The sequence below is a fragment of the Urocitellus parryii genome, chromosome 1 (assembly GCF_045843805.1).
Source record: "Urocitellus parryii isolate mUroPar1 chromosome 1, mUroPar1.hap1, whole genome shotgun sequence".
NCBI classification, from domain to species: domain Eukaryota; kingdom Metazoa; phylum Chordata; class Mammalia; order Rodentia; family Sciuridae; genus Urocitellus; species Urocitellus parryii.
Genome location: NC_135531.1, coordinates 213,663,182 through 213,689,848, shown reverse-complemented (window position 1 = coordinate 213,689,848; position 26,667 = coordinate 213,663,182). Strand labels below are relative to the sequence as shown.

Below are 26,667 nucleotides of genomic sequence, written 5' to 3'. Positions count from 1 at the left end.
GATATTATCCCATAGCTCTTGTATGTTCTGCTCATGGTTTCTTAGTAGACTTGCTGAGCTATCTATGTTCTTTTCAAGTTGAAATACTCTGTCTTCATTGTCTGATGTTCTATCTTCTAAGTGATCCACTCTGCTGGTAGTATTCTCAATTGAGTTTTTAAGTTGGTTTATTGTTTCCTGCATTTCTAGGATTTCTATTTGTTTGTTTTTTATTACCTCTATCTCCCTGTGAAATTGATCTTTTACTTCCTGGATTTGTTTGTCAATGTGATCTTTCATTGTCTGATTTTGCTGTCTCATGTCTTCCTTGAGACTCCAGATCATCTGAAGCATGTATGTCCTGAGCTCTCTATCTGACATTCCATCTGTTGCAGCTATTACCTCTTCTAAAGTTGAGTTGACCTGCATTGCCTGTGGTCCTTTCTTTCCTTGTCATTTCATACTGCTGGCGTTTCTTTCTGCTTGGTGAAATTGTTGTGTCTTTGATATTTTCCCCCTCTATTTATTTATATTGCTCTTGTATAGTTGAAAAATCACCCTTGCAGGGCAGGTAGTGGCTGTGATCCTCCTCCAATTAGTGTGATTCATCTACCATGCTGGCAGGCCCTAGGTCTGCTTTGCTGGTTGGTCAAAGGTCCACCTACCCAGCAGGCGCCAGGGGCACCTGTGTCACTCCATAGGTTGCTGGGCCTAACCTCCCGATGGGTTGCAGGTTGGCCTAGCTTGCAGGCACTGGGGGAGGGGCCGGTTCCGCCCCTCAGCAGGCTTTGGGCCCGCTCTGCTGGTGTTCACAGACCCCCGCCTACCTGCAGACACTGGGGGAGGGGACGGGCCTAGCCCTCAGCCATCTGCCGGGCCTGTCCTAGTGGGTCCGGCCCCCGTTCCCCGCCGGCGCGTGTAGCTGCTGTCACTTGGCTGGTTGCTGGGCCTGACCCGCCCGCCCGTGGCTTGCAGGTTCGCCTCGCTTGCAGGCACTGGGGGAGGGGCCGGTTCCGCCCCTCAGCAGGCTTTGGGCCCGCTCTGCTGGTGTTCACAGTCCCCCTCCTACCTGCAGACACTGGGGGAGGGGACGGGCCTAGCCCTCAGCCGTCCTCTGGACCTGTCCTTGTGGGTCCAGTCTGCGTTCCCCGCCGGCGCGTGTAGCTGCTGTCACTTGGCTGGTTGCTGGTCCTGACCCGCCCGCCAGTGGCTTGCAGGTTCCCCTGGCTTGCAGGCACTGGGGGAGGGGCCGGTTCCGCCCCTCAGCAGGCTTTGGGCCCGCTCTGCTGGTGTTCACAGTCCCCCTCCTACCTGCAGACACTGGGGGAGGGGACGGGCCTAGCCCTCAGCCGTCCTCCGGACCTGTCCTTGTGGGTCCGGTCTGCGTTCCCCACCGGCGCGTGTAGCTGCTGTCACTTGGCTGGTTGCTGGTCAAGACCCTGTCTGTAATAGAGTGCTTGGCTGGCAAGATCTTCAGGGCTCTGGCCTGTCACATCTGGAGCAGACCCCCTCCTCTCCCCTCAGCCTTCCATACATGCTCCTCTTGCGCAGCAGCCCAGCGCGCGGCCAGCAGCAGCCTGGCCAGCAGCGGCAGCAGAGGCTGGCCCATCACAAGTCTTAATACACATAAATACCATGCTTTTTGTATTTCTATTTGAGTACAAAGTATGTTGACATCCAATTCAAGTCTTCTTACATGTACTTTGTATAACATATTAACTGTACAAGTTATTGGGTTTCACTGTATCATTTCTATAAATTCATATGTTGTGCCTTGATCATGTCTACCCTTCTTTCTGCCCTCTCTTGTTTCTCCCTCTCCCTCCTATTCCTTTCCCTAATAGTCCCTCTTCCACTTTCAGGGTATTTTTTGTTTATTGTGTGGTTTTTTTTTTTTTTTTTTTAGTTTCCAAAAATGAGAGAAATGGCAATTCTTGTCTTTCTGTGTCTGGCTTGTTTTGTTTAACATGATGTACTGCAATTCCATCCATTTTTCTGTAAATGACATATTTTTCTTTATGGATGAATAATACTCCATTGTGTATACTATATTTTCTGTTTATTCCCCCCTCCCCCCCGCAGGAGTGGGTACTGCAGATTAAACCCCAGGGGGCTTTACCATTGATCTATATCCTCAGTCCTTTTTTTTTTTTTTAATTTTGAGTTATGTTCTCCCTAAATTGCTAAGGGTCTTGCCTCAGCATTCCAAGTTGCTGGGAATTACAGATATGTACCACCATGTCCAGCTATATACCATACTTTATTCTTTCATCTGTTTATAGGAACCTGGGCTGATTCCGAACCTTAGCTAATGTGGATAGTGCTGTACTAAATATGAATAGGAGGTATCACTTTTGTATACTGACTTCATTTTCTTTGGATATATTCCCTGGTAGTATTCTCTCCTGAGAATAGAATTATGATAATTATGATAATTCTATTTTTAGTTTTTTAAAGGAACTTTCATACTGTTTTCTATAGTTGTACTAATTTACATTCCTAGCAATAGTGTATAAGTGTTTCTTTTCCTTCACATCTTTGCCAGCATGTTATTTTTGTATTTTTTAAAAAGACAATAATCATTCAGACCAGGGTGAGATGTAATCTTGTTGTAGTTTTGATTTGTATGTCCCTTATGACTAAATATATTGATCACTGTTTTATTTGTTATTTGTACTTCTTCTTTTGATAAGTGCCTATTCAGATCATATTGATTTGGATGTAAGGTCCCCCCACCCCCGCCCAAAACTTCTGTGTTAATACAGGAATATTCAGAAGTACAATGACTGGATTATGAAAGTTGTAACCTAATCAGTCCATCCTAGTTTGAATGTGCTAATCTGGTGGTAACTGTAGGCAGGTGGGGTGTGGTTTGAGGAAATGGGTCACTGGTGCCATACCTGGAAGGGTACTCCCCTCTCTCCTACTCTCTACTTCCTGACCCTTCCATGAGCTAAGCAGTTTTCCTCTACTGGACCTGTTTCCCATGATGTGTTGCTTCATCTGGGCGTAGAGCAATGGAGTCAACCCTCTATGAATTGAAATCTCTGAAACTCTGAGCCTCAAACTTTTCCTCCTTTACGTTGTTCTTGTGGGCTGGGGATATAGCTCAGTTGGTAGAGTGCTTGCCTAGCATGCACAAGACCCTGGGTTCGAACCCCAGCACCACAAAAAAAAAAAAAAAAAAAAAAAAAGAATAAGTTGTTCTTGTTAGATATTTTGGTCACAATGTTGCAAAAGCTGGCTAAAACAGACAATTTGACCTGTTTTTTGAATGGATTACTTTTTCTTATATTGTTAACTTTCTTGAGTTCTTCATATATTCTGATTATTATTATTCTGATAGATCCTACCTGGCAGATTCTCATTCTATAGATTTACTCTTTAATCTGTTGTTTCATTTGTTGCACAGAACATTTGTGGGTGGGAAGGTACTGGGGATTGAACCCAAGGGTGCATAACCACTGAACCACATCCCCAGCTCTTCTTTTTTTTTTTGTTTTGAGGCAGGATCTCACTAAAGTTGGTTAAGGCCCTTGCTAAATTGCTGAGGCTGACCTCAAACTTGTGATCCTCTTGCCTCAGCCTCCTGAGTTGCTGTGATTACAGGCATGTGCTACCATACCCAGCTGTACAGAGGCTTTTAAATTTGATGTAATACTATTGTCAATTCTTGGTTTTGTTTTGGAGGTATTGGAGTTCTATTCAGACAATTATTGCCTGTGCCAATATCTTGAAGTAATTCCCCTATGTTTTTCTCTAGTAGTTTCAGAGTTTAAGGCTTTCCATTATATGGCCATGTACCCTAGCTGGTGACCTATGCTGGGTTCACAAAATCTGACTATTCCAATAACTTAAGAGTGAAAAAACACTCAAACACAAAGAAGTACCTTTTCAAAATCTGTGATAGCTCTCCGACCTTAAGGGTCCGTGGAAAGAGAGAGAACCACTGGAATTCTTTATTCTTATATAGGGAATACATAAGGGGAGGTTCCATGGAACATTCTATCCCAAAAAGGGCAAAGAACAGGTGTGTAACTCAACCCCAGTGGGTGACGCCTATTCTGGAGCCACGCCTTGTTATCTGAGTTGGGGTAACAAACGCCCAGGTTACTGCCGTGCAGTAATTGTAAAGAACCCTGGTGTGCATCAGGACTTAAAGGTGTCTGCATCCAGGGCAGCCCCCTGACACCATTAAGGTCTTTTATCCATTTTGAGTTCATTTTTCTACAGGGTGAGAGAGTGTGGTGTGGTTTTCAATCTACTATATGTGGGTATCCAGTTTTTGTTGCACTGTTCATTGAAGAGACTGTCTTTTCTCCAATTTATGTTTTTGGCTCCTTTGTCTAGAATCAGTTATCTAATGATGCATGAATTTATTCATGGGTCCTCTATTCTGTTCTGTTGGTTTATATGCCTATTTTTATGCTAATACCATGCTGCTTTTGTTGTTGTGTTGCTAATATGTTTTGAAATGAAGTGGTATCTCCATCTTGTTCTTTTGGCTCTGGATTTCTTTGTTTATTTGGGGTATTTTGTGCTGCCATATAATTTTCTTTTTCTAGATCTGTTAAGAAAGTCATTGGTAATTTGATGGGGATTATATTGATTTTGTAGATTGCTTTGGGTAGTATGGCTATTTTTAACAATATTAATTCTCACAGCCCATGAACTGGGACTTCTTTCCCCCTTCTAGTGTCTTCTTAAATTTCTTTCTATACTTTTTCATTATTTTCATTGAAAATAGTAATATAAGTGGACTTGAATCTTAATAAATCTTAATAAACCTACCTCTTGGTTAGGTTTATTCCTATGTGTTTTTATTATTATCATCACTAGTATGAGTATTAGTGTTATTGTAGCTGTCGTAAATTGCTTTGCTTTTCTGATTTCTCAGTGAATTCATTATTGGTGTGTAGAAAAACTGCTGACACTTGTATGTTGATTTTGTATTCTGCTCCTTTACTAAATTTATTTATCACTTCTAACAGTCTTGTGGTGTAGTCTTTAACAATTTTCTAAGTAGAATCATACCATCACCGAACATGGATAACTGGACTTCTTTTTTTTTCCTACTTACATCCTCTTCATTTCTTTCTCTTGCCTAATTGATCTGGCTGAATTTTCTAGAATCATATTGAAATAAGAGTGGTGAGTTTGGACACCCTAGGTTGTTCCTAATCTTAGAGGAAATGCATTCAGGTTTTTTCTCCATTCAGTATGATATTGACTACGGGTTTGTCATATATAGCTTTTAATATGTTGAAATATGATTCTTTTATAACTATTTGCTCAGAACTTTTATCATGAAGTGATATTGAATTTTATCACAGGCCTTTACTATATCTGTTGAGATTATCTTATAGTTATCCTTGATTCTATTCCTGTTTTGAATTATGGTATTGATTTGAAATGTTGAAACATCCTTGCATCCCTGAAATACACCAATTAGGTCATGGTATATGATTGTCTTAATGTGCTCTCAAATTCAGTTTGCAAGTATTTAAAAAAATTTTTTTTTTAGTTGTAGATCGACCCAATACATTTATTTTATTTGTTTATTTTTATGTGGTGCCAGGGATCGAACCCAGTGCCACACGCATGCTAGGCAAGCACTCTAACACTGAACCACAATCCCAACCCCAATTTGCAAGTATTTTGGGGGGGATCTTCACATCTATGTTTATCAGGAATATTGGTCTATAGTATTGTGTGTGTGTGTTTTTTTTTTTTTTTTTTTTTTTTGTGTGTGTGTGTCCTTATCAGGTTTTGGTAGCAGTGTAATACTAGCATCATTCTGAGTTTGGAAGGTCCTTTCCTTCCTATTTTATGGAATAGTTTGGGGAGCTTTAAAAGTCTGGTAAAATTCAGCAGTGAATTCATCTAGTACTGGGTTTTGTTGTTGTTGTTTTTGGGAGATTTTATTACTTCTTCACTTTTGTTACTTGTTATGGATCTGTTTAAGTTTTTTATATCTTCTTAGTTCAGTTTTTGTAGATCATATGTGTTCCGATATTTGTCCAGTTCTTCTACATTTTCCAATTTATTGGTTTAATAGTTTTAAAATATGCTAATTCTTTGAGTTGTTTGCCCTCTACTTATTTTTTTTTTGTTGTTGTACTTGTTTTTCTAAGGCCTTGAGATGAGTTATTATGTATATTTATTTGAGATCTCTATTTAAAAATATATATATATATATATATAAATTTAGTTGTTGATGGACTTCTATTTTATATTCATTTATTTATATGTGGTGCTGAGAATCAAACCCAATGCCTCACACAGGCTAGGCAAGTGCTGGACCACTGAGCTACAATCCTAGGCCAAGATCTTTATTTTTTGACATAAACACTCACTAATTGCTATAAAATTCTATTTTAGTATTGCTTTCTGTATATCTTACAGATTCTGGTATATTATGTTTCCATTTTTGTTTGATCATTTGTAATTTTTCAGTTTCCCCTCTGATTTCTTCGGTGACTCACTGTTCAAAATATATTGTTGTTGATCACAGTGGCACACACTGTGATTCCAGTTACTTAGGAGACTGAGGAATGAATATTGCAAATTTGAGTCCAGTCTCAGGACTTTAGCAAGACCCTGTCTCAAAATAAAAAGTGCTAGAGATATAGCTAAGTGGCAAAAGTGCCTTGGTTTTAATCCCCAGTACCAGGCCTGCCCAAAAAAAGAAAAGGAAAAAAAAAAAAGTGGGTATTCAGTCTCCCTGTGCTTGTATAATTTCTACAGTTTCCTTTACTATTTGTTCAGTAGGCCCTTTACCTTTACCTGTTTTTTTTATTATTTTTTAATCTTTTTCTTTTTTTTCCCATTGTGGTGCTGAAGATTGAATTTAGGGCTTTATGCATTCTAAACAGATGCTTTATCACTGTGCTACATTCCCAGGCTTTACTTCTTCTTCTTCTTGTTTTTTAATTTGCAGGTTTTACCTTATTTATTATAATTTTAATTTGAGCTCATAATGATGAGAAGGAAGCATTGGTAATATAAGGAATACAAACCATGAGCACAGTAATATAAGTGGACTTGAATCTTAATCTACTGGTTCCCTATCCCCCATATTGAGGATTAAACCCAGTGGTGTTTTACCACTGAGCTACTTCCCAGCCCTTTTTGTTTTTATTTTGAGATGGTGTCTCTCTGTTGCCAAGGCTAACCTCAACTTTGTGCTCTTCCTTCCTCAGCATCCAGAATTACTGGAATTATAGGCATGAGCAACTGTACCTGGCTTTTCAATCCACATCTGTATAGGTTTCTACAAAAGCTGAGCCTTAGTAAATTCAACACATGCAACATTTTAAATAATCATTATTAGAGATGATTTTGCACAAGTATTGAATCTTTAAAAAAATTTTTTTTAGATGTTGATAGACCTTTATTGTATTTATTTACATGTGGTGCTGAGAACTGAATCCAGTGCCTCATACATGCCAGGAAAGCATGCTACTGCTGAGCTCTAGCTCCAGACCTACAATTATTCAATCTTAATACAAATTATTGACCAAGATGTAGAATTCCTGATATAACTGACCTCATTATATTTTCCAGTTTGATGAAAGGTACCAAACTAACATCCTTCATAATTTAGGTACGCTTTGCTAACGATGCTTTCAAATTATATCTACATTTAAAAAAGAAATTTTTTAGCAAGAGTTATATGCTAATAGTTTCTTGTATTTAGTATCGTGAATTAGAATTCTTTATGCAGCTTCTACATATAAAGCACAATTTTTAACCATTTATTTGGGCCTACTTTTTCGTCTGTTAGTCATAGGGTCTCTGGTCTAATGCCTAAGTCCTTTGAATCCACTTCAAGTTGATTTTTGCGCATGGTGAGAGATAGGGGTTTAGTTTCATTTTGCTGCATATGGATTTCCAGTTTTCCCAGCACCATTTGTTGAAGAAGCTATCATTTTTCCAATGTGTGTTTTTGGCACCTTTGTCTAGTATGAGATAACTGTATTTATGTGGGTTTGTCTCTGTGTCTTCTATTCTGTATTATTGGTCTGCATGTCTACTGTAGTACCAATACCATGCCATTTTTGTTTTGTAGTACAGTTTAAGGTCTGGTATTGTAATGCCTGCAGCTTCACTCTTAGTGAAGATTGCTTTAGATATTCTGGGTCTCTTATTTTTCCAAGTGAATTTCATGATTGCTTTTTCTGTATCTATAAGGAATGACACTGGGATTTTAATTGGAATCTCATTGAATCTGTATAGCGCTTAAGTTCCAGGATATATAAAGAACTCAAAAAACACCAAAAAACAAAACAAAACAAAAAAACCAAACAACCCAATCAATAAATAGGTTAAGGAGATATACAATCAATGAACAAATTATATGAACAAAAATGTTCAACATCTCCAGTAATTAGAGAAATGCAAATCAAATTACTCTAAGATTTCATCTCATGCCATTCAGAATGGCAGTTATCAAGAATACAGACAACAATAAATGTTGGCGAGGATGTGGGGGAAAAAGCACACTCATACATTGCTGGTGGGACTGCAAGTTGGTGCTGCCAATATAGAAAGCAATGTGGAGATTCTTTAGGAAAAAACTTGTAATGGAACCACCATTTGACTCAGCTATCCCTTTCCTTGGTCTGTACCCAAAGGACTTAAAAACAGCATACTACAGTGATGCAACTACATCAATGTTCATAGCAATACAATTCACAATAGCCAAACTGTGGAACCAATCTAGATGCCCTTCAATAGGTGAATAGTAAAGAAACTGTGGTATATATACACAATGGAATATTACTCAGCAATAAAAGAATAAAATTATGGCATTTGCGCTAAACGGATGGAGTTGGGGAATATCATGCATGCTAAGCAAAGTAAGCCAATCCCCCAAAACCAAAGGCCAAATATATATATTTATATATATATTTTGTTATGTGTGTGTGTGTATATATATATATATATATACACACACACATACATACAACAAAAAGTGTATTTTTGTTTTTTAAATAATTTTTAACAGTTTTCACTAAAGCCTGAACTTAAGCAGTAAGTTTGAAGTTTAGAATCTATAGCCTTTAAAGTTTTCATGAATCCTTTTCAAATGTATCAGTTGTTAATAAAATAAAAAATGTGGCATATATACACAATGGAATTTTACTCAGCAATAAAAGAGAACAAAATCATGGCAATTGCAGGTAAATGGATGGTTTTGGAGAAGATAAGTGAAGTTAGCCAATCCCCCCAAAACAAATGCTGAATGTTTTCTTGATATAAGAAGGCTGATTCATAGTAGGGTAAGGAGGGGGAGCATGGGAGGAATAGATGAATTCTAGATAGGGTAGAGGGGTGGGAGGGAAAGGGAAAGGGCAGGGGATTAGCAAGGATGGTGGAATGTGATAGACACCATTATCCAAAGTTCATGTATAAAGACATGAGCTTGGTGTCAACATACTTATATACAACCAGAGATATGAAAAATTGTGCTGTATACGTGTAATAAGAATCATAATGCATTCTGCTGTCATTAAAAAAAATCAATAAAAAATAATATGGTATTTAATATGTATACTGTGACTCTACGTATTATATAGGTACATATTATTTATTATTAATTATTGATGGGTGATTGGGTATTGCAATTATTTGCTATTATAAATCAGGTAGAAACAAATATCTTTATTCTTATATCATTAGTCCTTGGGGCAAGTATTTCTGTAAAGTCAATAAAGAAAAAGATTTAGGTTGTTTGTAAAGAAATGCATTTACTTCTCCAAGGTCAAGGGGCCACTTTTGGTGAGGGATTCCTTGTTGTGTTACCCACAACAGAAGACAACACTTGGAGAAAGAAAGGGCAGGATTGGGTTTGATACCTTCTGAAAAACAAGCAACATAGATATTCGTATCTATGTTGATATAATAGATATAATCTTCCTTTGGTATATCAGGGTCAAAAATGTGATTTGCTGGGGCTGGAGTTGTAACTCAGTGTTAAAGCGCTTACCTAGTATGTATGAGGCAATGGGTTTGATTCTCAGCACCTGATATATATATATATATATATATATATATATATCTCCATCAACAACTAAATAAATAAACAGAATTTTTCCTGTCATCTTTACTATTAATTTCAGCTGCTGATTGAATCTGGTTAATTAGCTTGAACATGTTTCAGTATCTTTAATTTCTATTCCTAGAACTTTAAAGAACATTGCCTGTTTAGTTCAGAGCAATTCAGGCATTGGCACATAACCCATGGACACTGTTGGTAGAATCAAACTAGCATTGTCTTTAAAAACAAACAAACAAACACAAAAACAGTTCTAGGGATTGAATGTAGGGTTGTTCTACCACTACCCTTGCCCTTTCTATTTTTTATTATTTATTTATTATTTATTTTTTTCAGACAGGGTTTTGCTAAGTTGACCAGGGTGGCCTAAAGTTGTGATCCTCTTGATTCAGCTTCATGAGTAGCTAAGATTACAGCTGTGTGCCACCTGACTTGGCATACCTTTTGGTTAAGCTGTAAGCTAAATGTACATAAATAAAAATGTGATCATTTTCAGCATTTAATTCATCTGGGAGATTATTTTTATGCCTATCTTAATTATAACCTTTATGATGGTTAAAGTGGTGAATTTTATCTCAAAAAATTGTGCTTTAAAATTGTAATATTTTAGGGAAGAAGATACCTGAAACATGTACAGTATTACTCTGAAAATTTCAAATCTTATCCTTGAATTAAAGTACTGTGTGACATACTTGGGTTATATTTTTTTAGCTGCTGAAATGTTCAAGCACCAATCTACTGGCCATCTCTGGCAGATATTAAATAATCCTATAAAACTCATTACATTTATTGCTAGACTATTTTTGAAAACTCAGTAAAACAGATTTCCTCCAGGTCTGTTAAAAAAAAAAAAAGAAGAAAGAACTGTGCTTTTTTTCCCAAGAAAATGATACATCTTACCTTATAAATATTATGAATGATATGCACATGACAGTTATTTCTTCTTTGCACTGATTACTGAGAAACTCAAAAGACATTATTTGGTTCACAGGTTACAGGGTCTTGTGGCATGTGTTTTGATAACAATCTCACTTGTGGCATTTCTCACACTCAATGTTTTTAGTTCTGTCTCTTTGTTTATTATATAGGAGTTTTAGTCAGCTATTTTTGCTGCTGTGACCAAAAGATAAGAACAATTAGAGGAGGACAAGTTTATTTTGGAGCTCATAATTTCAGAGGTGTCACTCCATAGAAGGCTGGCTCTATTCCCTGGGGCTCAAGATGAGACAGACCAACATGACAGAAGAAAGTAGTGGAGGAAAGCAGCTCAGGAAATTGCACCAGAAGCTAAGAGGCTCAGCTCAGCTGGGCTCAGCTCAGCTCAGCACCACACCGCTCAGCTCACAAAATATATACCCCAAAGGCATGCTTCCAAGACCCATCTCTTCCAGCCACACCCTACCTGCCTACAGTTACTACTCAGTAATCCGTAACAGAGTATTAATTTACTGATGGGTTAATGCTCTCAGATCCCAATCATTTCACCTCTAAACCTTTTTACATTGTCTTACATGTGAGTTTTGGGGGAATAACCTCACATCCAAACCATAACATGGGGCTGAGGATGTGCCAAAGTCTTGGCTGGGCTCAGAATCACTAGCCACTCACAGCTTTGTAGATTCAAACAGAAATTCTTTATTCCCGAACTCACACCGGCCTCCACACACGTTCAGGGGAAATCTCAAATCTGCCGCCGCCCAATTCACCTACTCCAGGAGCTTTTTTCCAAATACCATTTGAATCTCAGGAGAACTCAATGGGAACTAAAGCAGCAGGAACGCCCTATTCCCAGCAGCAATAATCTTCAACCTCAAACTTCCCTAAAACCCATATTGTCTTAAACCGGGAAATCCTTAAACTTGTCTTAAACCGGGAACGCCTTAAATCCAAGGAGCAGGATACTTCCTCAAACCTGATCAGCTCTAAACCTGGATCTGCCCTGGTCCTTGAGCAAAGTCACCTTACTAAAGCATACATGCAATGTCCCAGCGAATGTCCTCTAAGCAACATGGGGTACGCTGGCAAGGAAATTTCGATGCGTCATTCCTACTTGGCAATGGCCCTCAGCAAGGATGTGGCTCAAGCGGTAGTGCTATCGCCTGGCATGCCTGAGGCCCAGGTTCAATCCTCAGCACCACATACAAACAAAGATGTTGTAAGGGGGGTCCGGCGAAACGTCGGAGGGAGAGACCACTCAAGAAACTGACTCCATGCAATTGGCAAAAGGGGATTTATTGAGGATCCATTCCAGCGCGCTGGGACTCTGTGCTCACTCAAGAAGGGAGAGCAGCCCAGAGCCCAGAGCCCAGAGCAGAGTTCAAGCAGAGCTTAAGTACACTTTTTGGAGAGGGTGGGGGGCTTTGCATACATCAGAACAAATCATCATGAGGCGCGGGAAAATTGAACAACAATTCTGAAACGTGATTAGTACATACATTGGCGGGAACAGATTGGACAGGGGTGATTGGTGCTCCTAAGTGGGGTACACATTCAAACTGATTGGTTCAGGTCCTGCAATGCCTACGTGCCAAGCAACTCAGAACCCTTAGCTATTAAATAACCAGAAAGTCAGTGGAAATATTTACTGGGCAGTTCCAGCATTGTCCTAACAACTTTACAGAGATTACAGGTTCCGGGGATAGCAGAAGAATTTTAACAATACCTAGTCTTTACTTTTTAGCCCAGGCCTTGCCATTTAGAAGCTTTATAATGCCTGGTCTTTTACACTTTAACTCAGACTTTTGCAGCTTAGAATCAGCTTAGAAATTTTACCTTTACAATGTTGTGTCTCCTGAAAACTAAAATAAATAAATAAATAAATAATTCTCTCTCTTTCTCAAAAAAAAAAATGAAATAAAAAATAAACCATAACATGTAGCTTAGTAAATTACCTAATATTTTGGAATAGGGCATGGTATAAATATACACAGGTGGAAAAGAATCTTGTAATTTGAGGGGGAAAGTTTAAAATGCAAATGTGTTTTAATAATTTATATAAGTTAATTTATACCAATATGTAATTAGTCTGTAGTCTTTATCATTTCCAAATTCTTAACTTTTTCAGGGAGGCAGAAGAACATAATAGAAATAATGAGTAAAGGCGACTCTGGAGATGAAGATTTGTATAAATGATTGAATGGCTTCCTGTTTTGAGTGTTTAATGAATTAGAGACTAGAATGATGCTAAAAGTCCAGAAGAGGAAATGGGTCAATGGTAGAAAGGGAAAAAGAAAAGTACAGTGGAGATTTTTTTTAAAATTGCTGGTGTTACTCTTTGTCTAATGTTGATGCTATTTAAATCCCACTGTGTGTAATCAAATAAAAGCTGTGCATGGCATTATTTTTACTGTGCAGCTGCATGTGTATACTTTAGAAGGGCATCGCTGTCACATCATATGTCAATATTGCTTTGCATAATATTTTCAACATGACAGCTTCTATTATAAAATAGTATTGTTTCCAAAGATTTTAAATTTAATTATCTATATGTGGTTTTTCACCCCATGATTTTCAATATAGTTTCCATATAATCCTTTAATCAGTCACATGTAATATTTATTAATTATTTTTGTATTTTCAACAGCAAGGACAGATTTATGCATTTATTAGATGCTTAGTAATCATTGATTTTGTTTCTGCAGTTTTTTCCATCATCATTTTTCCTCTCTCTAGATCATGTCATCAGCATATAAATTTATCTCTAAATCCACTGGTCATTTCTCAACCTTTATGTTATGAGTTTTTTCAGAAGTTTATCATGTTGTTTATTATGAAACTCTCTTCACTTGCCAAAACCCTAACTCTGATTCCTTTCTGCTTTTACCACCAGCATCACCACCAGACCTATTCCTATCCCAGTGTTCTCCCTCTCAATATTTGGCAATATCATCCACTCAGTTAATCTAACCAGGACCCTGGACTTTCTTCCCTCAAATTGAACCTAGGGCCTCATGAATACTAGCATTATTATTAATTGTACTGCCTTTCTTATTCTATCAGCAACCAAATCTCTAATAACTTCTCACCAGAAGTGTTGCTGCCTTATTTCCATCTGAGTCCCTAAACTGGTATTTCTGTTTTCCTCTCCCTCCCCCAACCCTGTGATTATTTTGTACAGAGTGCCTAGAGTGGTGTTGTTTTTAAAGTCAGATCACATCACACTTGTCAAAACATCTCAAGGCTTTCAGCATATGTAGAACAACATCCAATCTACTTTCCAGCCCTCCTAGTTCTTCTACCTGCTTCTTCCACCCACTGCTCTAACTTATTGTGCACCTGATCTGGACCTTCTGTTCATTTTTTGAAAACACCAAATGTTTCCACTTCAGGGTCTTGACACTTGCTATTCTCTTATCTGGAGTATTCTTTCTTCATTCTCAGGACAGTTATCTTCTCAGGGATGCTTTTATTGCTATTGCTCTATCTCTTTGCCTGTTAGTGGTATATTTACTATATGAAAGCATAACTTTTCTTTTGGATTGTTTTGTACATCTCCACTAGTAGAATGTAAATTTTGTCAAGTCAGATTTGTCTTGTTCACTGGTTTATTTTCCAGTCTAGCACAGTGCTTGCCACATAGAAAGCAGTCAGTAAATATTTACTGAATGAACAAAAGAATGATTTGATTGTTTCAATGAGTGCAATAGTGAATAAGAAAGTTTTATGATTGATTTATGATTTATAATCTGATTTTCACACTTGTTGATTTTTTTATTATGGTAACATATAACATTGAATTTATCACTTTAGACTTTTTAAAGCATATGTAAGTATAACTAAGTACATTAATATCATGTACAGCCATCACCACTGTCCATCTCCAGAACTTTTTTTTTTTTAATTAGAGTTTTATGGTTATGTGAAGAAGTTGGGTTCCAAAAACTTTTTTCATTTTCTAAAACTGAAATCTGTACCCATTAAATCCCAAACTCCTGGCAACCATCCTTTTACTTTTTCCACCTGGATTCAACTATTTTAGGTACCTTATACTTGTAGGATCATAGTATATTTGTGACTGTCATATTTCACTTAACATAATGTTTTTAAGGTTCATCCATGTGGTTAGATATTTTTTCTTTTTTTTCCCTGCCCCTAGTACCTTTGATTGAACTCAGGGGTGGCTTTTTCACTGAGGTATACCCCTAGCCCTTTTTCTCATTTTTCTTTTGAGATGGGATCTAAGTTGTTACAGCTGGCCTTGACCTTGAGATCCTCCTCCTTGGTCTCATGAGTGCCTGGGATTATAGCATTGTACTCAGATGTTAGATGTTTTTAAGTGGCATTTTTCATCAAGTACATAGTAGTTAATTGTATATATGCCACACCCCTCTCTCTTTCATCTGTGTTCCTCAAAAAAATTTTATAAGCCTAATTAGCCAACTTCACAATGTCCCTATGAAGTTTATAATTATGGTGTAGCAACAGAAGTGCTGATAAATTGCCTGAGTACCTAATGAATATATGGCAAAATTCTAAGTGAGGATCAGGGTTATGTACTTCCTTATTAAAACAGAAAACATTAAACTAGATTTGTCATTTATGATGAAAACATTCTAAGAGTTCTAAGAGAACTAAGGGAAAAAACATAGCAGTAATCATTATTTTAAATCCCTAAATATTCATAGAAAGTTATTTTAACAGAGAAAATGTATAAATTATCTGGAATCTAGAGTTTGTTATTAGTGATTATATCTTTAGTTATTTCTTTGAACTGTATATTGTTAGATGGTAGAATTGCCTCAAGAGTCTTCATAGATATGGTCTAAAATGGATTTTTGAAGGTTTGTATTAGAATAACATAATTTTATCTTCTTAGCCAAGGTACATAAAAACTGTGTAACACTATGAGCTTATGTTTGACTTGATGCTGGCTTGTTCAAACAAGGTTTGTTTGTTTGTTTTTTAAAGGCATTCTTATGACTGGCAAAGTTTCTGTTGATTTGATGTTTGTTGATAGAACTAAGATAAACTCTAATTGGATATAAAAATCTTTCAGATTCAAATATTGTGCTTTAACTTAGTTAATAGTATTCTTGGAAGGTTAAAGCCCTGTCTTGTGTATTGTTACAATAGAATTTTATTCTCTAAGGAACTTGTAGCTAAAACAATATTAATTATTCTCAAATGAAACTTTATTGTATTACTTCACCTCAGTGATTGGTTCATTTTGGGGTATAACCTCAAAAATGTTTCAACATGAGTTGGCAGTGCTGGGGACCTTCTTCCTCTGCTGGATGCCCATTTATGGCTTTAAAATTGAAACCTAGGGACAAGTGAGTCAAATTTTTGAGAAGTGCTAATTAGTGTTGAAATAATAGAGTGGTAAAGTTTGGAACACTAGGCAGCTTGTATGTACTTAAAAAATGTTTTGTTTTGTTTTTTATTTACCAAGTCTAACTGCCAGTTGTTCTTTGTTTGCATGTTTTTTCTCAACAGCAAACTGTGAAACTGTCATCCTGGCTATAACTATACTTCATGTAATAGGCTTTTGTTAATTCTCTAAAAATTTTGTGAATCAACCCATGGAAATTATAAATTTTTTCCCCTAGAGATATCTTAGTCACAGGAAACAATAAAGATAAATGAAGAATATGTTGTAAATGAAGAATACATTTTGAAGACTGTAATTTTTTTTACAGAAAGGAAATTAGTGAAAATTATGAAGTCATAATTAATAAAGTTATTATTTTAAAAAATATTTATTTTTTAGTTTTAGGTGGACACAATATCTTTATTTTACATTTATGTAGTGCTGAGGATCGAAACCCAGTGCCCAACGCATTCAATGCAAGCCCTCTACCACTGAGCCACAACCCCAGCCCATAAATTTATTTAAAAAATTTTTTTTTGTAGTTGTAGATGGACAGAATGCCTTTATTTTATTTATTTTGTTGTTTATTTTTATGGAGTGATGAGGATCGAACCCAGTGCCTCATGCATGCTAGGCAAGTGTTCTGCCACTGGGCTACAGCCCCAGCCCATAAAATTATTAATTAATTCATTTTAGTAATTTGGAAATTGCTAATATAAGAAGTGCTTTTATAATGTTTTCTGTTTTACCTGAAGTACTGCTACTGATAATGAGTTGTTTAGTTTGAAAAAGGTGGCTGAGAAAAATAACTGTTTCTCTACAGGCACAGTATTTCTGACACAGATTTGTTCTCACTAAGCAATTCTTTAGCTTTCTGGACATCAGCTAGGTGTCCTGCAATTTAATTCAAAGTTGGACACTATATACTTGGAGTTGGTGTCAAATCCCAGATTTGACTGCCCCTACTTCAGTTGCCAGCTGCCAACTTCTGAACAATAATTATAAGCTGGGAGTTCCCATGGCCCCCTCTTTGGTTTAATAATTTGCTAAATGTTTTACAGAACTTGAGGAGACATTTTATTTAAGTTTACTAGTTTTGCTGATGCATCTCCAGATGAAGTACATAGGTTCATTAATGTCCAGAAGGGTCCCAAGCACAAGGGCTTTTTTCTTCGTGGAATTGGGGTGAGCCACCCTTCTAACATGTGGATTTGGGCATCAACCTGAAAACTCATCAAATCTTGCTCTTCCATGGTTTTTATAGCATTTAATCTTTAGTCCCTCTCCTGATCCTCATTAAAGTTAATGGGGTGGCACTAAAAGTTCCAACCTTTTCCTTCTTTATATTGACTGGCCCTATACTAAAGCTGATTTTAAAAGTATAAGACACTCTTTATTACTCAGGAATTTGAAGGGTTTGGGTGTTCTGTGCAAGGAATGACTATAGATACCAAATATATTTTAATTATATCCAATGACAAAACATTGGTATACTGATAGATCCATCTCATAAGTTTTAAAGAGATTGCATTGCTTTTTATTTGTTTTTGCTTTGGGTTTTGCTTAGTACTTAGGGCAGCTTTCTTTTGAAAGAAAATAATATTTTAGGTTTTAGGTTATAGTACGTATATAGTGTATATTATCCATTATATAGAACATTGACTACCTTGCTTTTCTTGATAAAAATAGTTAATGGTTAAAGTTAACAATTGATAGCTTTGAAGTACTCTTGGCTTCCGTTAGTTCTACAGGTATGAGAACTTTATTTAACTTTATGAGACAGTTGTCAATTTTAAGAGTAAGAGTCTGTAATTCCTTTCATCAGTTTCATTGTGTCTTAGCAAGAAATAATTTGTAATAGTAGGAATCATTGGGATAGTTGCCTTGGTTGCCTCTGTGAACATTAAAGGAAAGCAGGTCTAATATTTTAACTATGTACCCTGCCAGAACTACAGTTAAAACTTGAGGGAAGGAAGCATTTAGTGAGTATGATGCACCAAAATACTGCTTGGAATTGGAATCCATAGCTATTCAACATGTTTATCTTTCTTCCTTTCTCTATCTTGGATGAGTTAAAAATTTAGCATTTTTAATTACTATTTAACAAACCAAAGCTCATTTGTAAATAGTACTTCTTTTTTAAAAAATATTTAATTGTCAATAGACCTTTATCTTATTTATTTGTATGTGGTGCTGAAAATTGAACCCTTGGCTTCACACATGTTAGGCAATTGTTGTACCACTGGGCCTCAACCCCAGCCAGCCCACCTGCCAACTACTTTTGAAGGACTTTCCACTCTAATGATCAAATGTATTGTCTTTCGCTTTTGGCTTATACAGTTTGCTTCTGAACCTCTTCTGGTTCTGAGTGCAACTTTCTTTGTGATCACTTTTTGCTCTTTTAAATATATTTCATCTGAAATTTTTCTCATGAAATTGGAAAACAGCTCTTAGCCAGGGTACCAACAGATCAGGAAATGATCTGTTGTCTACTTTGTTGCATTGTATTTAAATTGGTGTGTTTCTAACTTGGCAAAATTGCTTGGTACAGTAGTAACAAAACATCTATTTGTTTTATAATATCTTCGGTTTTTATTTTAGTTTATTTATTTGTTTTAGTTCTGGGATTGAATCTAGGGCCTCACACCTGCTTAACTACTAATGAGCTATACCCCTAGTATCTAATGTTTTTATGCTTGCTTTAAACTGAGATAGCAGTCTTCTTTTTTTATGTACCATGTTAAATGTTTATTTAAAACTGTCTTGCTATTAAAACTGCTTATCTTTTTTTCCTTAAAACTTTAAATAAGAAAGGGAAAATAATTGGTAGCAAATGAAGTTTCCAATGATCAAGAATATTAAAACTGTTAATAAAATATACTTACTTTTTTTTTTCTGTGTTCAGTTGAGGTTTTAGTCCTTAACAGTACATTAGTAAATGAAGCCAAAGCATATCTGCACAGCTGAACAAAGTAAATAAAGCAAATTGAAATTTAAATACCAGGCAATAGTAATGCATCCTGGAGAGGTGTAAAACTCAGTTCTCCAAAATTCAAGACATACATACTATTAAATAAATATTAAGTATTCTGTGGTAAAATAACCTTTTTTTTCCTGCCAAATATAAACCTGAAAATAATTGGAAGATAAAAGTTTATCTCCAAATTTGGAACTTTACTGAAGTTAGTATATTCTACCAGAATTGAGACTGTTCCCTCCACCCTCCAATTGTTAAAAATAGAGATAATTGCCTTTTATTTATTTATTTGTTTGTTTTTTTGGTGGTGCTGGGGTTGAACTCAGGATCTTGTACATATACACCTGCATATACACCAACCTCTAGAAAATAAATTTTCAAAAAAAAATTTAAACATATTTTTAGTTGTTAATGGGCATTTGTCTGAAGTTTTTATTTATTTACATGTGGTGCTGAGAATTGAACTGAGTTTCTCACACATGCTAGGCAAGCACTCATTCTACCACTGAGCCACAACCCCGGCCCAAATTTTCAGATATTTAAAAACATCATTATATAGTTCAGCATTGGTATTGTTTGAGAAATGCATAAATGTGGAGCTTGAGGGGTATAGCTCAATGGTAAGAGAACTTGCCTAGCATGCCTAAAGGCCAATCCCCAGCACTGGAAGAAAAAAAAAGTACATAGTTGGCCATCTAATATAGTAGCCACAAGTTACATGTAACTGTTAAATTAAAAAACTACATATTTAAAAATCAGTTCCTTATTCATATTAGTCATATAAAAATATACTGTAGCTGGGCGTGGTAGTGCCTACCTATAATATCTGTGACTTGGGAGGCTGAGATGTGAAGATCACAAGTTGGAGGCTACTCTGGGCAACTTAGTGAGACCCTGTCCCAGAATAAACAATAAAAAGGACTGGGGTTATAGTCAGTGGCAGGTTGACTCTGGGTTTAATCCCCAGTATCAGAGGGGAAAGAAAAAAAAAAATCAGCAGCATCCTATGAGGCTGGGGTCTAGCTTGTTTAGCATGTATAATGAGACCCTAGGTTCAATCCCAGTGCCAAAAAATGGTATGGGGGAGTCTGTGATTTTTTTCCTCATGTCTATAATTCAGGATTACAATATTTTATATACCCTGGAAATAGCATATGATATGTGAAATTATTTTTCATGTGTACATTTTGAAAATTATTTAAATTTTTTTTGTGGTATTGGAGATTGAACCCAAGGGTTTTCCATATACTAGACAAGCACTGAACTGCACGCCCAGCCCTGTTTTTTATTTATCTTTTTGTAACCAACCTTAAAAAGAGCCTACAATAAAGCAAATATAGTGACTATTACTTTAAATGAATTTTGGGGACTAATGAACATTTTTTCCATGTTAATATTGAATAGTGGGTAAAACAGGGAAGTGTCCATTTCTTTCAGTGTTTTTAGTGGGTTAGATAGAGATAAATATTCTTACTTTGTAGATATGGGTACTTACAGTGTTGTCATGTAAAAGTTAAGACTTGAATATACTAAAATTGATCACCTAAAGGCTTTCTCTGTTTTGGGGCAAAGTGAGGGTAAAATTAAGAATAGTACGTTCTAATTGCTGGGAAAATACGTAGAATTCAACAGCATAATTTAAAATTCTTTTCCCACATTAGTAGGTGGCAAACATTAGTAGGGTTTTTCTGTGGGTAAATACAGTTGAGATTCTCTGTGTGTATTTACTGAAATAATGACTTGTAGAGAAATAGTACATAACCAGTATATTAGTTGAGTTATGTTTACATAAAATGTAATATTATTTTTTATATATGTAATTTGAATACATTTCCTAGTTTTGACATGATTTTAAAGAATTACCTTTTGCTTGTAAAAACTACTTAGGAATTTTATGAGAAGCTTTAATATTTGTCTGGCTTTATCCTCTAGAGTCATTTCAATTTCATCAAAATTTTTTCCTCATGCAATTATAAGTACCCAGTAAGTCATGTGTAAAAATTGCTACCATAAGGAAGGAATGATTTTACTCACAGTATATGAGCTTAAGGGCTTTAAGTATAAAATTTTAACTCTAGACTTTGTCTTAATTATTCTACTTTTTTAAAATCAAAAGCAAAATGGAATATTTGTCTTTTTATTCAGTTACAAATAATATGCTGTTTTTTTTCTGTTACGTTGGTGAACTTGCCCATACTCTTGGCTTAAACTATAATTTTCATGACTTATTTTCAAACATTGGATTATTCCAAATTTCTTCCTGCTTGTGGAAGCATCTCTATTTGACTGGCATATAGTAACACCATCTTTACTGTTCAAAACATAATTCACTCTTGCATTTCACTTTAGGTTTTTTGCATTGTGTTAGAACCTTAGACATAATCTTTCATTCTTGCTTTGCTGTCCTATTTCCTGATACTTCATTTAGCATGAGGTCTTGTTTCCTTCATTTAAGATGTCTTAAATTTCCTATTCCATCTGCAACTTGTTGTCTTAACTGTCTACATCCTCATTATCTTATATTTATAATTCAACATCCCCTCTTTCCAACCACCTCCTGCCTTTTTTTTTTTAAGCATCCTAAACTCTTCCTGCAATGGCTTTTTAAAATGTACACCAAGTTGTCAGTATGTGGTGGAGCATGGCTATAATCCCATCTACTTGGGAGGCTGAGGCAGGAGGACCTCATGTTTGAGGCTAGCCTGGGCATCTTAGCAAGACCCTGTCTCAAAATTAAAAAAATAAAAATAATCAAACTTATTTGTAGCACACCTTGCTAGCTTGCATGAGCCTTAGGGCTCATTCTCTAGTACAGAAAAAAAAATTAAACCAAGTTGTTACAGCTTATTGTCCTTGCATATGTAGTAAGTATTGTGTTTTTAATTTATACTTTGAGGACCTCTGTAGCTCTGGGCATAGTGCTAGATGCAGTGGGAATTCTAAGCACTGTTTCACTTATTCATTCAGCAACTAATCAACTGAGTAGTTATTGGGTTCCAGGTACTAAAGTAGTGTTCCTATGATCTTTCCTTGCAAAACTTGGAGCTAACAGTGTCTAGTGGTAAATGAGAAAGTGAGATGATGGCATTTGTTTTAATACCAGGTTGGGTTGATAATAAGTCTTCTAAAGGTATGAAGAACAAATTGCACTAAGCAGGGGGAACAGCAAGTGTCAAGGACCTGAAATGGGACAAGTTTGGTATGTTTGGGGATTATCAAGGTCATTGTGACTTTGAGTGCAATATGGAAAGAGTGGTAGGAGATGTAATCAGGCATCCAGCTAATAGAGAGCCTGATAAGCCACAGTAAATTTTGTGGGGTTTATTCTAAGTGAGGGTAAAACCATTATGCAGTTTTGTAGCTGGGGATCTAGCTCAGTGGTAGAGAATTTACCTAGCATATATGAGGCTCAGAGTTCAATCCTCAGCACCATAAACAAAATAAAAACACCAGAAACAAAAACCACATTCATACACACCCCATTGTGAAGTTTGAGTAAGAGAGCAATGTGATCTGATCTATCTGCTACTGCATCAAGAAAAGAAATAGGGCTGGGTGCCAAGGCATACACCTGTAATCCCAGTGACTAGGCAGGCTGAGGCGGTAGGATCACAATTCAAAGCCAGGCTCAGCAATTTAGGGAGACCCTGTCTCAAAATAAAAATAAATAAATAAAAAGGTCTGGGAATGTGGCTCACTGGTTAAGTGCCTCTGAATTCTATCTCTGGTACCCCCTAAACAAATAAATAAACAAGAGAAGTAGGGAGGCTATAACAAGTAACATTGGAGAGCAATATCTTGAAGTAGTATAGGATAACTAGTAGTAATCAGTGATTTTGTACTAAAGGACAGAGTGAGGAAAAATAGTTGTCAGAATGAATTTTCAGTGTAGAAAATATAAGGTACAAAAGGAACCAAGAAAAACTCAGTTTTGTGTTCTTAGACAAGTCATAAATCCTCTCCAAATATCTTTTCCTGAAATGTATACTAATTATTTCTTTTCTGCTTCTTTGAAGGAATTATTCTGAGGATTTAATGAAATAAAACATGAAAGTCCATTATGAACCATAACACTGGATGATAATATATTAGTTTATTTTTATTTTTTGCAGTACTGAGGATTGAACCCAGGGCCTCTTGCATGCTGTAGCAAGTGCTCTACCATTAAAATATATCCCCAGTCCTTTTTTAAATTTTATTTTGAGTATTAGGCTGGCCTGAAACTTGTAGTCTTCCTTCCTCAGCTTCCTGAGTAGCTGGGGTTATAGGCTTTGAAACACCATCAAGCTGAACAATGTGTTTCTTGTTTTGGATACTGAGGATTGAACTCAGGGGCACTTGGTCACTGAGCCCTACTTTTTGTATTTTATTTAGAGACAGGGTCTCACTGAATTCCTTAGCACCTCGCTTTTGCTGAGGCTGGCTTTGAACTTTGAGATCTTTCTGCCTCAGCCTTCCGAGTTACTGGGATTATAGGTATGCAGGACTGTGACCGGCTAACATGTTCTTTTTTCAATAAACATTTAAGAGTTCATCTTAAATTAAGCCTTGTTAATAAAGAAAATTTTAAAGGCCGCATTTTGCAGGGATAAACTGGGAGTCATTCATTAATAGCTAAGAAAATAGCTTAATTTATAACTTTCTTTGGGTTTATAGTTTATATTGGACCCTTGTCAGTTATATTTTCAGTTTTTGATCTATTTATAAGGATTAGCATGTGCCAATTTCTCCTGTGTTAAATATATGACATTTTGGTTCTAAACTGAGCAGCTGATTATAGAGATAAATGTATTTACAAACAATACCGATCTTCTTTGGGTTACAGATTGTATTTATTTTCAAGTATTTATTGAATGATTTTCTCAATAAATACTTCAAAATAAATACAATCTGTAACCCAAATATCCTTTAATTTATGTTAAAATATATTTTGTTCACTTCAGGGTTATTTCTGATTATAAACAAAACATAGCATGCCATACTAAAATAAATACTGATCTATAAATAAACTTCAGGTATTTTATGCTTATTTCATATTATGCCAATTATGTTTCCTGATATTTTAGATTAACTTAAATATGATGTATGGTATCAAAGAAAGACAGAAGTTCTAAACAAACTTTTTTGTTTCTGAAATTACTCAAATGTGATTCAGCTAAGTGCTAATTCTGTCTTCCTCTTGCAGGTTTCTCAACAGTGATGTCACAAGATTGACCACGCTGATCACAGTAAGGCCAAAAATGGTTGTTTGGCTTTTAAGGATGATTTGTTTTCTCTGAGAGTAAGAATGGAATTAGAAGATATATACAACTTAAATTATTATTATTTCTTTGAGCAGCCATTTGAATGTTTACATTTTCAGTGAATTGTAGTTCATACTTCTAGATAAATACTTCAAAAATATTGCCTTAAAGTATTTTAAAAACATTTAAAAGAAAAATTATTTAAAAATATAACTGAAGTTATGGGTGGGGCTCTGGCTCCGTGGTAGAGTGATTGCCTAGCATGTGTGGGGCGCTGGGTTTGATTCTCAGCACTGCATATAAATAAATAAGATAAAGGTCTATTGGCAACTAAAAAATATATTAAAAGAAAAAACAATTAAAAAAATAACTGATGTTATATCCCTAATTATATTAATATATTTCAGTGTGACTCATGTTCTAAACATCATCTTTTTTAGTTTTATTTTTTACTGAAATGTGGCAAAAATGTAAGGTGACTCTATATTATATAGAGAAATTATATAAAAATAAAATTGCTTGAGACAGTCATGTTAGTAAGAAAAAAACCTTGAAAGAATTCTTAGGCTTCTTGCTTACAGTTTTCATTTGATATTCAAATGATTTATAAAGGGTTTCCCTAATAAAAAGTAGTTTGATAAAGGATAGTTCTCCTAAGTAGCTGATATTTTTTTCTCTTTAATTTTATTTAAAAGTGTTCATCTTTATTATGTGTAAGGAAATCTATTACCTAAAAGTAAACTTTTTCCAAGGCCTACATTCATGTTACTATAAAATTACTTTTTAAATAAAAGTTTTAGTTTTTATTCTTTTTTCATGTTAGGAATTAAATACAGGGCTTTGAGCATATGGAGGCACATACTGTACCACTGAGCCTCAGCCCTATTATAGAATTCTAACTAGTAAATTCTGAATTACAGTGATGAGATTTTGTAGCATCTCTGAAAAATCTTATGTAGCAGAAGAATAAGTTTTGAGTAAATTGTATACTCAATGAACCTACTTCTTTAACCCTGTCTTAATTATTCACTAAGTAAAGAAATAATTATTAGAAGAATAAACTAATATATAGATGATCTTTGAATTTATGTTCAAAAATTTCTTTTGAAAACTTTTATTAAATTTAATATTTTGCAGGATTAGGGGGAACTTTTGTGATATTTTTAAAGGCTTTATCGTATTTTGTTCATTCATGTTTATGATATGTTTATTCAGTTTGCTAAGGGGACATTTTGGCTTTCTCTGGTTTGTAACTCTTTGCTTGATTGTTATGTGAAAGGCTGGGTGGTTCTCTACCTCTGAGCCATACTTCCAGCCTTTGTTTTTTCTTAATCAGAATTTCATTGCTCTAACTGAATATCTTACAACAAAATATTAGCATATTGCTGTAGTAACCTTCTATTAAGTATCTAGTGTTTAATAATCAAAGATGTTTAAATTAACATTAGATAAAAGGTTTTTGTATTTTTTTTAATGTAAACATGGTGACTCCCACTGTTTATTTTTAGGAATGTGAGGGAAGTGTATCATTACAAGTGTTCAAAATCCAAGAATTTCAGGAAGAGACTTGATATTCAGCATTATCAGACATTTAATAAGTTAAATTCTAGGAAGTGTTCATTTGAAATGTTTATAAGTGACTGATATTCGAAACCTTTACCTTTTTACCAGTGTCAGGGTTTTGATGCTTTCTCCAGTCCCTTGAGTTAAGAAGAGAGGGTAGATTTCAACACAGATTGAGGTTGAGAGTGCTAATGAAAGAGTAGTTCAAGTGTTGACCATGAATCTAGAGAAAATCGATTCCAGGAAAAGGGCTGATTTATTCAAATAAAATGGAGAGGTCAGGGGACTAGTCAGAGATAAGTTATGATAATGAGATGATATACTAAGAACTAAGGGTAGAATATTGTGGTTAGAAAGGATGATATTATAGATTGTTATAGAGCTGAAGCTGTACTGGGTATTTATATATTCTATAATATACACATATTTTTTCCTCAATTTTCAGATATCAGGGGAATTTCTATTTTTCCTCTAGGTTACAATTCACAAAAATGTTAAAATACTTTTTTTATTTAAAAATTTTAAAATTCTAATT

At 35.6% G+C, this 26,667-nt stretch overlaps 1 protein-coding gene across 6 annotated transcripts in view; it reads left to right on the top strand.

Annotated features, from left to right (window-relative positions):
- The window catches only part of Baz2b (bromodomain adjacent to zinc finger domain 2B), a 274,260-nt gene that overhangs the window by 33,859 nt on the left and 213,734 nt on the right, over nucleotides 1-26,667 (top strand). For all 6 annotated transcript variants that reach the window (XM_077802641.1, XM_077802640.1, XM_077802630.1 and 3 more), the window contains exon 2: nucleotides 24,512-24,554. The gene's annotated coding sequence lies outside the window, so the exon portion shown is untranslated. The remainder of the gene's footprint in view (nucleotides 1-24,511; nucleotides 24,555-26,667) is intronic.